At 30.1% G+C, this 11512-nt stretch overlaps 1 long non-coding RNA gene across 1 annotated transcript; it reads right to left on the reverse strand.

The window, feature by feature from the left end:
- Window positions 1-4778: 4778 nt before the first annotated feature.
- LOC139903958 (uncharacterized) lies at window positions 4779-6742 on the reverse strand. Its single transcript, XR_011778602.1, has 3 exons — window positions 6397-6742; window positions 5136-6300; window positions 4779-5039 (listed from the first exon to the last, which is right to left on the reverse strand). It is a non-coding gene; the product is annotated as an uncharacterized lncRNA (long non-coding RNA).
- Between the last annotated feature and the right edge of the window lie 4770 nt (window positions 6743-11512).

Here is an 11512-nt window from a genome sequence, read left to right on the forward strand (position 1 = left end):
AAACTAATCTGACAACCCAATTTTATGGATATTGAATTGATGTTGGTCGATTGATTTTGGGGATGAAGGAGAAAAGAAAACAGAAATTAGATATGGTTTAAATAAATTAGTCTGGTTCATAAAACATAAAAAGAGCAGCAGCTCAGATGGTTAAGGGGGTGAACGGGTGAGCGAGAGGTCTCGGGTTCGAGCCCGGTCTTGGGCAATTCTTTTTAGGACAAATTTTAAAATGGTATACCTTATTATTTCTTTTACTTCTATTATTATTATTATTATTATTATTATTATTATTATTATTATTATTATTATTATTATTATTATTATTATTATTATTATTATTATTATTATTATTATTATTGTTATTGTTATTGTTATTATTATTATTTGTTATATAATTATTATTATTGTTATCATTACTAATACAAGATTTATGATCATTTAATATTATTATTATTATTAAGGTTATAATTATTATCATTATCATTATATCTATAAATATTATAATTATCATTATTAATATTATAAGTATTATTAGTATTATTATTATTACTAATTTTACCATTTTAGTATTACTATTATTATTATTATTATTATTATTATTATTATTATTAAAGGTATCACTATTTTAAACTTATCATTTTTATTAAAATTAGTATTATCATTATTATTATTATTAATACGAACTATTATTATTAGAAGTATAATTTAAACATTAATATTATTAATATGATTACCGAAATTATTATTAAAACTACTAATATTAAAATTACCGTTATTATTTAAAAAAAATACCATTTTATTGAAAACTATCATTTTTATCTTATCATTTTTATATTTTTATTTAAAATTATTATTATCACTATCATTATTGATATTAGTATATTAATTATTATTATTATCGTTATTCTAGTATTATTATTACTATAACTATTATTTTGTAAACGAAAGAAATTTATATACAAATATAGTTGTTACATAATTATACTAATATCACTAAACATTATGATATAATATTATTGATATTGATATAACGTTAACTAAATTACATATCAAATAAGTATTATAATATATTATAAGTATTAATAAAAGTATATATAAATATTGATCTTAATACATAACTAAATATATATAAATTTGCTCGATTACGATTATATGTGTTAATATATATACAAATGATATAGGTTCGTGAATCCGAGGCCAACCCTGTATTGTTCGATATCGTCATATGTATTTTTACTACAAAATACAGAATTGTGAGTTCATTTGCTCCCTTTTACTCTTTACGTTTTTGGGCTGAGAATACATGCGCTGATTTTACTAATGTTTTACGAAATAGACACAAGTGATCAAAAACTACATTCTATAGTTGGATTATGAATATTGAATATCACCCCTTTTTAGCTTGGTAACCTAATAATTAGGAAACGGGTATGGCCCCTAATTGACGGGAATCCTAAAGATAGATCTATGGACCTCGATAAGTCCCATCCGGGGTACGGATGCTTTAGTACTTCGAGATTATTATTATTATTATATAGACGAGAGGTTCTGTTTGGGGATATTCTATGCATTAAAGTTAAGTCGGTTATCAAGCGTTCACCATATGAATGATTTTTAATTTGCGGGTTACGTGTATTATTTTGAACTCGGGTTTCGTGTACAAGTAAATATATGAAATCTTGTGGTCTATTAAAATGATGGAAATGAATGTTTATGATAAACTAATGAACTCACCAACCTTTTAGTTGACACTTGAAAGCATGTTTATTCTCAGGTTTGAAAGAAATCTTCCGCTGTGCATTTGCTCATTTTAAGGACATTACTTGGAGTCGATCATCGCAATGGGACCAAATGTTGATGACTTCGTCCAGATGGATTAGGACGGGGTATGACATGAGTGGTAATATTACTTATGTGGATATGGTGAACATGGTTAATTTTTCAATTAAAAAGGTAATTGATATTCTAGGGGAGTTGGGATATGATGGTTTAAGTATTATGTTTTATCATTATCTCATTCCTTGTACTAGCTTGGATTATGGTTTATGTACTATTGACAGTTCAACATTTTTTGTAAGCCAATATGTTGGTTTATATAAAGAAATCAGTGTTTACATTGAGCATGGGTAAAGTGTTTTCAATAAAATTAAAGCAAGTAATAACATGACCCAAGTTTCTGATGTGTTGCAAAATAATCCAAAGGATGCTAGTAATGAAGTAGATGATGGCTATGAATCTGATAAAAGTGATGTAACTAGTGATAGTGACTTTGTACCAAATGACCATGACAAAGCTTATGATGCTGAGGTAAATATGAAAGAATTTAACTTTAGTATTGATAAGGATGTTGAATATATTGGCAATGAAACACTGTCTGAAATTGTGGTGGTTAAAGATGTTGACAAGAGGCGCTGTACTAATGCTAGTGTGAACACTGGTCAAGGTCAATAAGGCTCAAGATTGCAGCTTTGGGTCAAGAATGGGTCAAAATTGCTTCTTTGTGTCAAGAATGGGCCACGATTGCTACTTTGGGTCATGAATGGGTCATGATTGTTGATTTAGGTCAAGAATGGGTCAAGATTGCTATATTGATGTTAAGTTTAATGTACTTTGCTACTTTTGGTGTTTTATGCATATTTGGGTCAAGAATGCTATTTTGATGTTATTTTATATCAAGTTTAATGTACTTTGCTACTTTTGGTGTTTTATGCATATTTGGGTCAAGAATGCTATTTTGATGTTATTCCATGTCAAGTTTACTGTACTATGCTACCAAATCAATGTGGTTTTTATCTGTTGTTGTTACAGTGTAAACAAAGTAAACAACTACGACTGCAGTTGAACATATAATTCAATCAGGACATATGAACATATAATTCAATTCTGACTTCTCACTTTAAGGACGAATGCACACTTTGAGTACCACTTTAGTTTACACTTTACACAGTTTGTGGTAACTTTAGATCAATACACTTTAGATCACTGACCAAACGTAACCGAAGACCAAAGTTGAACCGAAGAAAAAAGTTTATACTTCGGATCAGTACACTTTAGATCAGTACACTTTAGATCACTGACCCAAATTGACCAAAGACCAAAGTTGACTTACAATACATATTGCATTAACACCAACAGTTGCAAAATTAATTGAACAATACAATAACTAGTTCCATTAGATATAATGCAGAGTACATCGGATATGGAATAAGCAAAATACATCACATGCGGAAAAAAAAAACTACAATCGATTCAACCACTAATAAGAAAATTTGCAATAGATAGCTAAACATAACAATATCAAAAGAAACTGGATTCATCTTCTTTTCAGTTCCTCGATCTTGAGTTTCAATGCAAGCATTTCATTCATCTCCAATAACTCTTCTCGAACCATTGTACAAACTGACAAGTAGACCACTATACAAAAAGGACAAACACTATTCCAATTCAGAGTTCATAAAAACAGTATAATCAAGCTATGAATTTTAAAAAAATTAAGATAGTAAATACCGGAATTGGGCAGCTGTAAAATCTTCTTCCTGGGTTTTTACGAGTCTTTGATATGCGAAGAACCGCTTTTCGACCACACCAACAATTAACCATAATCGTAATTTTGGAATTAGGGTTCTAGACCTCGTAAAATCAATTTGGGAACTAGGGTTTATCTTACTGAAACGAATGGCAGTCTGGATGATACGAATTGATATTAATATATTACTGGCGTACACCATTGGTCCTTATAATTTTTTACATCCTAGTCGCTAAAGACAATACAAGCAAAAGACAATATTACCCTCACGTGTTTACCACGTGAGTAACCCTTCTGGTATGCAGTTAACGGCTGTTAAGGGTAGGGATCAATATGAAACTGAGTTGTAACTTTAAGGGTGAGGATGAGAAAAAATTACTTTAGGGACGAGGATGAAAAAAAAAGGCATACATTAAGGACGAAGTAGGTAGTTGTCTTAAATTTATATCCGTACGCTTATATTATATTATATAGATGAATGTAAAACAAGGTAAAAACTAAAGAGAAAAATCTATCTACTATTAAATTATAAAATTAACATTTTAACATTAAATAACATAAAGTATAAAGTATGTAGAAATTATTTTCTGTTCGAATTACTCAAAAGAGCGAGTAGTCTATTTATGCATGCAACTCAACATAATTAATACATGTCTACTTTCAATTCTTTTTTAACCACCACAAAATATTCATCATAGACTAATTCAAACCTAAAACCTCTTGAATAGAAGTCATAGTCTCAAGTAATATTCATCATAGACTAATTCAAACCTAAAACCTCTTGAATAGAAGTCATAGTCTCAAGTATTGAGTTATCTTGAGATAGATAGATGATTATTTATCTAAATAGGGCATTTTTATCTTAAGACTATTACTCCTTATTGTTATGGAAGAATATATGTATCTTCTTTCTTTCCCTCTTTTTTCTTTATCAATTTCAAATTTGCATCCTCACAAAAAAAATTACTTCGTACCATACGTATAAGATAATTTTTTTTTTATCATAGTCTCCCCTTAACTGAACTTCTTTCTGTGACATTAATATCAAAAACTTTAATACTTCTATTTTATAACAAAATTATATTTATTTTACAGTTTCACCTCAAACTTTAACTCATTTAAATTAAATTTTTAAATACATCATATATATATATAATAACTTGGTTGTAGTCCGGTGCGCGCTTCGCTGCACGTTTTTTTCTGTGGTTTACATTCAGTTTTAGCATTCATGAATTAATACATATAGTTTACATATATAGAGCATTACATTTATCATTGCATAGAAGACTCATACAGTTTGCACATATTAGTGTTCTCATACAGAGATACATAGGCATGTAGTTTACATGGACTATTAACGCTGACAAAAAAAAAAAAAAAAAAAAAAAAAAAAACACCTGCGGAACAGGCAACTCTCTTCACCTCCGTCGCTTATGAGATGAATAAAAACTCACCATCGCCAACAGCGTCTCATTCCGCCGATTATGGCGACCTCCCACACTTCATTCCTGAGCTGGATTCAACCAAAATTTAGGAACACAGTAGCGATACTACTCGTAATGCACTTGAAATTTTTTAATAGAATTTTACTATGTTCTAAGTTCCATACCTGATAGCACAATGTAAAGGAAGATATCACATGACAAACTCATTAGATAATATCAACAAATTAAATTGTTGTTCCTGTGACAAAAACAAAAAGATTGTTGGCACACTTATTATTCAATAATAGCCAACAAAATAATAATTAATAAAGTAAACTTCCCTTATTATCCACACGGTGTGCAATCTGCAATCAACCCTTTATCATAAGCAGATAGATGTTTAACAACTGATTGTAAGTACACATGTTGACAAAGAAATAGGACACATTGATGAAGGTAGGAAACTGTCTTTCCACTGCTGAAACAACACACCTTAAATTTCGATTCATTTAGAAATCTGCCTATAATTTGAATTAAACACAGCATCCATTGACTAATAAATATGACAACAGCAAATTATTTCATTAAACTAAACACATACATGAAGAAAAAACAGCTTAAACAAACACATGAACAACCCATTTGGAAATCTGCCTATAATTTGAGTTCATACAACATCTACAAACAAAATTATTATCCGATTCCAATTGATAATTTATCTACCAAATAGAAAAAAAATCGAAAAGCTATTACAAACCCAAACCAAATTATCTAGCAAAAAAGAAAAGCAAATAATAGCGCACCTAGGGTTTACCCATTTAAATCTTATTGAATTTAATAGCTTAGCAAACAACAAAATATTGTTAACCAAACTATGAATGAAAAAATTGATAAATGCAAAAATACATGTATTCTTGACACACAATTAATTGCCGCCGTTCATCGATTTAGTTGGAGTATCAAAGCTTTAATCGGTGACCTAAAAGATAAAACTTGTAACATCGGAGACCGTTTACAGTAAATTGAACAAAGCAGCAACCATTTCAACATTAGGGTTTACAGTCAACCATTTAAACTATCCAGCACCTTCAAACAAAGTAGCGAGTGCAACACTATCAATAATAAATGGTAAATTACCACCTTTTTCAAATAAAGATTCCAAAACGTGAACATCATCAGTAAGCAAATACAGAAAACCCAATTAGAATCAAGAATTGGAATACATAAACATGTATGTATCAATTAACACAATAAACATAACTCATATCAAATTACATCAAAATGTATACATACCATATAACGCAGCTATCTCCACCAGCAAAATAAACTCTCGTTCATCATCTACATCGGCTACAGAAAAGCAAAACCTTAGATTCAAAACCCAAAATTAATTTTACACAAATTGTTAAAAGAACTAAAGGAAACCGGTCACATATGTCATCTTACAATCGTTTCCGACAGGAACCTATTCAAACCGTCGTCTTCCTCGACATTCCGGTCACTTTCTCGGTGTTTTTGAAAAATCCGCCGTTAATATATAAAGTTTGTAAGGTTTTGTCTGAAAAATCGTCACGGTTTCGATGGTGGTAGTGGCGTGAGCTAATACGACAGCATGAAGGGTTAGTCGACGGTGAAAACGATTTGGGGTATTTCGCATTTAAAGAGAGATATGACGGTTGATTTTGTCTGTGGGAACTGATTTCTTTCACCTGTACAATAGGGTGTATGCATGTACTTGAGCCTAATTAAAAAATCTTATTAAACCTACAACAACCAAGTGTACAATAAGTAGCCACATTTTTTCCACTAACACTAAGGGTAGGAATAGTAGAAAACGGCAATTAGTTGCAATTGTTTTCCCAAAATAGGCATACAAAACGGCAACACCCACTTTGGCTGATATAATTATTGAAATAATACAATACTAAATAAAAATAAATTTATAAATTAAAATTAAAACAATTAAATAACATACAAAAAATTAAAAATTACACCAATTTTTAAAACAATACATGTAATTTAATAAAACGAATTTTCGATTCAATTCCGGAAATTCATCATTATCTGGATCACGTTCAGGACTTTCATCTACTTATTAAATATACAACTGAATTCTTAGATATCGTATCTTGACTCATTGTTATACATAAGAAAGTTGAAGACTTTCATCTCTTTTTTGAAATACTAAACATATGTCTGAACAAAAGATATTTCTTTTTTAAAAAAACTCAAACAAATTCAGTATATCAAAATCACGAACATCAATATCATCAAATGATTCCATTGGCCCATCTGAAAACAATATATGTAATATATTAAAAAATATTATTAAAGTTATTGTATATATTTTATTACTTGTTAGCATCAATATAATTATTTTTTATTAATGTTAGCGTAACTATTTAAAAGATCTCAATTTATATAGATCATGAGGAGCAATAATAATAAATAGTGATAGCGATTTATATAATAAATATTTTTGTTTAAACTTTTAATCATAGTAATGATGAAATTCTAAAACATTTTGAAAAGTTCTATTTTAAAACGATGTTAACCCAAAGAAATCAATGAGATCATGTGCAAATTAGTTAAGCTTTGTTAAAATTTCATGAACAATAATGAAAAGAAGATTGACTAGAAGGTGTGCATAATGTGTAATTCACCCGGTACCAGATCTCGTGCTCAGTGGCTTGATTACCCGAGGTTTATCTTCTATGGAAGAGCTAATGTGCTTTGTTGGTTGATGACTCAATGATAACATTTGTACATTGTTAATCTTTGTTTTGATGATGACAACTTGCTATGAGTGATTACACGTGGAATTAAGTAAACACGCAAGTATATAAATCTACTTTAACTTTAACAAACGACCAATGCACATAACGAATAAGTCAAAAGAGTCTTTATAAAGCGCAGGTGGTCCACGGTCTGGCCCACGGTCGACCGCAGGTCAGCCGTACGTGCCCCTGTACCAAGGTAAAATCGAAACGCGATTCGATAACGAGGAGTAAAATCAAAAATCCGAGTTGAAACATGAATCGAAAACGCAAACAAAAAACACGAACCGGAAAAGAGAACTGAAAACATGAAACGAAGACACGCAACGAAAATGCAAAAAAATGTTAAACGATAAAGTGAACCCAAAATCCTATTCGTTAATGCGTAATGAAATCGAAAATTCGAATTGAAAATTTGAATCGAAAACGTGAACCGAAATGTGAATCGTAAACGTGATAGAAAGCGCGAATCGAAAACACATGAAATATTGTGTAAAACACAGGGACCACCTAAGTAAACAATAACACAAGGACTCTGCTTGAAATATTTTGTAAAACACATGGACCACTCAAGTAATTTATGTAAAACACATGGACCACTCAAGTAATTTTTCGAGGTAAAATGACAAAACTACCCTCATATGCTTGGCACATGCTAATACTTAACGGTTGACTTGGACGGACGTTTGCCAGAGGGACCGTCTACGTAAAATTTGTAAATCACAAGGACCAATCAAGTCAAAATAGAAATTCAAGGACTCCCGGCAAAATATGATGTGCAACACAGGGACCATTCAAGTAATTTTTTCTTCAACTATTTTAATTTCTAATTTGTCCGAATAAACCTCGTTTCAAATTCGACCGTTCATAGAACGACTCTAGGTCATACTTTTCACTATTAACCTTATAATTAATATAGAAAGTGATTTAGGTCCCAATACTGTAAATATTAAATCCTACCTGATATAACTTACATTTTTCTTATGCCCAACGATACGTAAAAAACTGACTAATCGAAGTGTATCATAATTGATGTATTTTATTAAAGCGCATTTTAATTAAATTAAAAGGAAGCTTATTGTGGAAGCTCGCTTAATATGAAGGTTATTTAATTGAAAGATAATTATAGTACAACGACATCATCAATATATTTTTTTTCATGAAAAAGCCACATGGGATTTCTTTACATGAAAAGTTGTCAAGTCACCTTGAAGACATCATCTCCAACTCTCATTTAGTATATATATATATATATATATATATATATATATATATATATATATATATATATATATATATATATATATATATATATATATATATATATTCTATTAAAACACTAACATGATGATGTCATAAATAGACATTTTTTTCTTTATAAATAAAAAACAAAATAAAAAAGAAAAAATTTGAGATGGAGTTAGTGATGTCATTAGAAATAATTAATATATTTAAATAATTACTTTATTACATCCGGCATTTTTGACTGCTTCCTTTTCATTCTAAACCCTAACGTCAATCCCTTCACATGCGGCACGCCTCTTTTCAAATTAGGGTTCACTCATTCTTCGTATGCTTTTTCTTTCATCTCCATAGCAAGTCCTCTTTCATCAAAACCCTAAAAACACACTCAAGACCATCATCTCGCCTAAACTTAAACTGTCGATCACTTTTTAATTCAAGATTTGGCGGTGCTTCTTCACATATTTTTTCTTTCTCATATTGTTGTAAGTCTTCATTTGTTTTTAAATTTCTACTATCTACTTCTCCGTAACTGTAGAAATTAAAATTATAAGTTTTCATAATTTCTTTATTCTTCTCAATAGTTAGGTAGTTTCAGGATTTCATTTTGTATATTAATTTATAGTTTGCGATTATAATTTTTATGTTAATTTGTTGGATTCATGCGTAGAATTGATTTTTAATGATGTTAATTTTGTATTCATTAAATCAATAGTGTATTGCACAACTTTTTAAATCACAACCCTAACATATGTGTTGGATTTGATTACAGAAATTGGGATTTAATGTTCACATATTCTATAGAAGTTCACAGGTTTTGTATAATGTTATCTGATTTAGTGAAACTCGATTCTCCAACTTGTAAGCTTATTTGTTTTTGTCTATTCTTGATACTATGACCTGTAAGGTTATGATCATATAAAGATCATTTTATGATACTGTTATATTCTGATATGTGAATCTTTCTGTGTTATAGTTTGACCAGTTGCAGTGAGATTGAGACCTCAAAATAGCAACGAATAGGTAGCAGCTGCTGATTTTACAAATTGTGTGCCAGAGGTGTGCAACATCGTACATCTCATACGTTATATATGCTCCAAAGGTGAATTGAGCTACAATTTTACTATTAATTTTATTTGTTGTTTGAAGTTTAGACACTGAATTTTGTGTTCATATTAAACTGCTTAATTACGAAAGAACAGTTAGGGCTCAAATACCTATTATTTTGATGAGGTGCTCACTGAGTTTGCATCCTAGAACCGAGTTTATAAAGTACACTACTGTTTATGCTTTTATCTGGTAAAAATTCTTATTATTTTATATCTGCTTTTTAGTTGATATTTTTTGCGAATGTCATGATGATGATTAGTTAGGTTAGGTTAGGTATCAACTTTTGAAGAAGATAAATCAAACCAGAAACTTTGACTTATCCTCATTTCAACGCATAAGTAATTTTTTATGTGTGGATATTTTGGGTGATGTTCATGGGTTGGAAACTTTGGTGGAAGGTAAGGAACAATATTAAGATGTTTGAGATGAAAGATTGGGTCAAAATCGTGCATTGTGCAATATATGGTGATTTATTAATCTCACTTACTTTGACTAATGTACTTAGTATTGGTCAATTTGGAGACGGAGCATGTATTCAGTTTATAATTCGAATCTATGTGAGTTCGAGACAGGACTGGTACCTGTTCTCTGGTTTATTTTGATAGTCGACTCTCCAAGATGGTCAAGAGAAGTATATTGTGGTTGAATGTTAAAGCAGAAAATGTAAGTTAATGATGTTTTGTAGTTTTGACTTTATTAGTGTTCTTTTATAATATGTTGATTGTTCTTTTATACTATGTTCTTTTATTAGTGTTCTTTTATAATATGTTGATTGTTATAAAAGAATTGTCTTTTCTCTATTCTTTGGTCTTTACTTAAAGGGATATTTATTTATGCCAAATTCATTTTGTACTACAGTGTTAAAGTTATCAATAAAGATATGAGGTTTTTAATGGAAGTGCTTTTGATTTTCTACATTTACTGCTTATTTGTTGTGTGTGGGGGTTAACTTTGATGAAGAATGAATTTGTGATGAAGGTGTAGTGATCAGTGGGATTCTGGTCAAGTTGTTACCATCAAAATTATGCATTAAAGCAATCTATTGTTTCCTACATTTCATTTTTCTACCATCATCATCCATGCTTGCTTCTCAAAACCAATTTGTTTGCTGTATTCATAGCCCTAATGATTTTTTGTTGTATGCCGATAATTATGAGAATTATCTTACGGATGCCAAAAAACATACTTGGGACTCTCCGGTAGTCCAGTGAGTTCCTTTTTGATCATATACATTCGTTTACGCCTTTCGTGTGGGTTGGAACTTACACTACAAGAAAATTTGCTACCTTAGTACTTACTGTTAGAGTTTCGACCGCCATTTTCGGGGGCCTTAATTTCTACAAGAATGTAAGTGTGGTTATATTCATATATCATTAAATAAAACCCGTGATTTCACGGGTCATTAAACTAGTATGTATATATATATATATATA

Source organism: Rutidosis leptorrhynchoides, chromosome 4, assembly GCF_046630445.1.
Source record: "Rutidosis leptorrhynchoides isolate AG116_Rl617_1_P2 chromosome 4, CSIRO_AGI_Rlap_v1, whole genome shotgun sequence".
Classification (NCBI taxonomy): domain Eukaryota; kingdom Viridiplantae; phylum Streptophyta; class Magnoliopsida; order Asterales; family Asteraceae; genus Rutidosis; species Rutidosis leptorrhynchoides.